The sequence below is a fragment of the Triticum aestivum genome, chromosome 4D (genome assembly GCF_018294505.1).
Source record: "Triticum aestivum cultivar Chinese Spring chromosome 4D, IWGSC CS RefSeq v2.1, whole genome shotgun sequence".
Classification (NCBI taxonomy): Eukaryota; Viridiplantae; Streptophyta; class Magnoliopsida; order Poales; family Poaceae; genus Triticum; species Triticum aestivum.
This window is the reverse complement of record NC_057805.1, coordinates 392,321,096-392,325,408: the sequence shown is the minus strand read 5'-3', so window position 1 is coordinate 392,325,408 and position 4,313 is coordinate 392,321,096.

The window sequence follows — 4,313 nt, the reverse complement described above, 5'->3', positions numbered from 1 at the left end:
TGTATCTCATGAGCATGTTCCCATACAAAAAAGTTCTTGACAATCTTGTAATCATGGAACTGATCCATGGCATACATCTCGCTCCCAGCATCGGTTGTGTTGAATTTAGATTTGAGTGCCTCCTATGAGTCCTTGGCAACCCGCATATGTAAATATGCATCAACCAGCTTATCTCTGACACACTCAGAATGGCTCCGACAAAGACGACGGTGGTTTCCTAATACATCTCCAACGTATCTATAATTTTTGATTGTTCCATGCTATTATATTATCCATCTTGGATGTTTTATATGCATTATTATAATATTTTATATCATTTTTCGGGACTAACCTATTAACCTAGTGCCAAGTGCTAGTTGCTGTTTTTTCCTTGTTTTTGTCTTTTACAGAAAATCAATACAAAACAGAGTCCAAATGGAATGAAACTTTTTGAGGATTTTTCTTGGACCAGAAGACACCCACGAACCTTTGGGAGGAGGTCAGAGGGGCCACCAGTTGGCGACAAGCTTGAAGGGCATGCCCTAGGGGGCGCGCCCCCAGGCTTATGGGCCCCCTGATGCTACTCTAACCCTAATCTTTGCTCTATAAATACCCGAATATTGCCCGTATACCAGAGGGCACACCAAAAGTACTTTTCCGCCGCCGCAAGTTGCTGCCCTTCCGACGATGTGTGAGTAGTTTACCATAGACCTACGGGTCCATAGCTAGTAGCTAGATGGCTTCTTCTCTCTTTTTGATCTTCAATACAATGTTCTCCTTGATGTTCTTGGAGATATATTCGATGTAATCTTCTTTTGTAGTGCGTTTGTTGAGATCTGACGAATTCTGGATTTATGATCAGATTATCTATGAATATTCTTTGAGTCTTCACTGAACTCTTTTATGCATGATTAATATAGCTTTGTATTTCTCTCCGATCTATTGATTTGGTTTGGCCAACTAGATTGATTTTTCTTGCCATGGTAGAGGTGCTTTGTAATGGGTTCAATCTTGCGGTGCTTATTCCCAGTTACAGAAGGGGACATGACACATATTTGTATTGTTGTCATTAAGGATAAACAGGTGGGGTTATCCATATTGATTGGATCTATCCATCTACATCATGTCATCTTGCTTAAGGCGTTACTCCGTTCTTGTCAACTTAATACACTAGATGCATGCTGGATAGCGGTCGATGTGTGGAGTAATAGTAGTAGATGCAGGCAGGAGTCGGTCTACTTTTCATGGACGTGATTCCTATATTCATGATCATTGCCTTAGATATCGTCATTGCCTTAGATCATTGCCTTAGATATCGTCATTGCCTTAGATATTGCAAAAGAGCCTCACATTATATTGCCCCTTATGATAGCAACCTTTATTATGCAGTCTGTCGCTTTTATTCTTTGCCATCACAAGTTCGTACAATGCTCAATTTTCTCTTACACTAAATGATCTAACACTTTTTAGAAGCACTTTTTATTGCCTTATTGCACCGATGACAACTTACTTGAAGGATCTTTCTGAATCCTTAGGTAGGTATGGTGGACTCTTGAAAATAAGATTTGGGTTTAAGGGTTTTTGGATGCACAAGTAGTATCTCTACTTGGTGCGGAATTTTTGGCTAGAAAAGATGGGGGGCAAGCACCACATGTTGAAAGATCTACGACAATATAACTTCTATGTGAGTATGAACAAACATAAATCATTACGTTGTCTTTCTTGTCCAACGTCAACAATTTTGGCATATAATATTTTGATGGGGGCTCACAATCACAAAAGATTTCCAAGATGGTGTATTTGCATGTGAAAGTTCTCTTCCTATAGTAATCATTCAGGAATTGCTTGTATCACCAATATTGTGATTGTCAAGCTTTAAAAGATTTCACTTTCTAAACCCAATGTGAAGCTACCACTAGGCATGATATGAACATATAATTTCAACTTCATGATATTCAATTCATTCAACAATTTACTCATATGATATAAGTGAAGCACAAGAGTAAATTACAAACTACTCCAAGAAAAGATATAAGTGAAGATCAAGTGAGTAGTTAAGTAAATAGGTAGCTATCTGAGGACTCTCTCTTATTTAAAAACTTTCAGATCTAAGTATTTTATTAAAACATCAATCAAAACAAAACAAAATTACATTTCAAGGATAGCACACATCTTGTGAAGAAGCCAAAACTTAGGCTCAACCGATACTAACTGATAATTGTTGAAGAAGAAAGGTGGGATGCCTACCGGTGCATCCTCAAGCTTAGATGCTTGAGACTTCTCGGAATATTAACTTGGGATGCCTTGGTAATCCCCAAGCTTGAGCTTTTGTGTCTCCTTAATTCCTTTTATATCACGGTTTCCCTAAATCTTAAAAACTTCATCCACACAAAACTCAACAAGAACTCGTGAGATAAGTTAGTATAAACCAATGCAAAAACCTTATCATTCTCTACTGTAGAAAATCACTAAAATTATTATTTAACATTGCATACTAAATGCCTCTGCATATTTAATACTCCTATCCTCGAATAGAATCATTAAACAAGCAAACATATGCAAACATAACAACAATCTGCCAAAACAGTACAGTCTGTAAGAATACAAGAGTATCAATACTTCTTTAACTCCAAAAATTATGAAAATTTACCACACTGTAAAATTTTTATTAGAGCTTACTGTGCAAAAAGTTTGAACATTTTATCACATTCTGACTTTTCTCCGGAATTTTTGCAACAGCGATAAACTTTCTGTTTTGAAACAGCAACATTATACTTGCAAAATAAGCATGGTAAAGGCTATCCTTGACATTTTTATTGAAAGTAAAGATGCACAACATTATTCTAGATAACAGCAAGTAAATCCTAACAAAATAAAATGACGCTCCAAGCCAAACACATATCATGTGACGAATGAAAACATAGCTCCAAGTAAGGTTACCGATAATGTTGGAGATTAAAGAGGAAATGCCTTCCTGTAAGTGCATCTAGTGCCCCTTAGTGATTTTGGTGTATTGAAGACTTATTGGTTAAGGAACTAATGTGTTTGTGAGTGTACACATGTTCTATAAGTCGATGAGGAGTTTGATATTTACGATGAAAGTCGACCCCTAAAAATGAATGTCTTCAGTTGAAGACTTTGGTTATCTTGAAGACTTTGAAAGTGAGGAAATTGGTGTGACCTTGAAGACTTCGATATTCATACGAGGATTATGAAGCGTGAAGACTTTGTTTTTCATAGTTTCATTTTCACTTTCTTGAGTCATAGGAAACACCATACTTTTAAAGGGGTCGAGGTAAAACTAAGGAAAAGTTTCCAAGTGATGCTCATCTCAAAATCCTACACCTACCCAATCCTTTCAAGTGAAGCCATTGGAAATCTCATACAGTTCAGTCAATTTCTTCAGTGAACGAGATGAAGATCTTCTGTTCTCTGAGGAGTTTGTTCTGATAGAGGAGTTAGGAATTTGCCAGTGCGGATTGCCTACAAGTGAGGAACATGATAGCCCTGAGGAATTGGAGAGCTCAAATATCCGACCGTTGTTGTGCTACGTGCCAGCTGTCCCAAAATATCTACCCACCTAACAGTCATATCATTGAAGGGCATTTATGTCTTATCATGTCGGGCTGCTCCCTAGGATATAAATATCCGCCCCCTACAACCACTAGTTGGTTGGCTGCTCCGAGAGAAACTGACACTTGTCATTGAGAGCATCCCATCCTCCGAGGACTTTGAGCGAAAATCATCAGTGAGGAAAACACAAACCCAAACACCTACAAACCCAAAGTAATCGAGCATCACTGAAGAGATTGTTCCTGTGTGAAACCGACGCTTGTTACCTTTGAGGACTGTGCATCCTCCAGACGGTTAGGCATCATAGTCTAGAGCATCCAAGAGGAAATTGTGGATCACCGACTGACCAAGTCTGTGAAGATTTGGAAGTCACCTGAAGACTTACCACAAGTGATTGGGCGAGGTCCATGTGACTTTAGCTCAAGGAGAATATGGTGAGGACTGTGTGTCCGGGACTGTGTGTCCTCAGGTTTAAATACCTAGCCGCTCCAACCAGACATACAACTTTCACAGCAGTTGGAACTGGTCTACCAAATCATTGTCTTCACCAAGCTACTGGCTCTATTTCCTCAACCCTTTCATTTCCTCATTCATGTGTTGATGTACTTGATCATTACTGTTTGAAGACTTTGACTAAAGGCTTTCTCAATTTCCTCAACCCTAATTCTTCAGTCATTTTGTCTTCAGCCTGCTTATCCTGTTTACATGCTACTTGCACTCTGTGTATGTTTCATTTCATTATGATGACTGTGCTACTATTC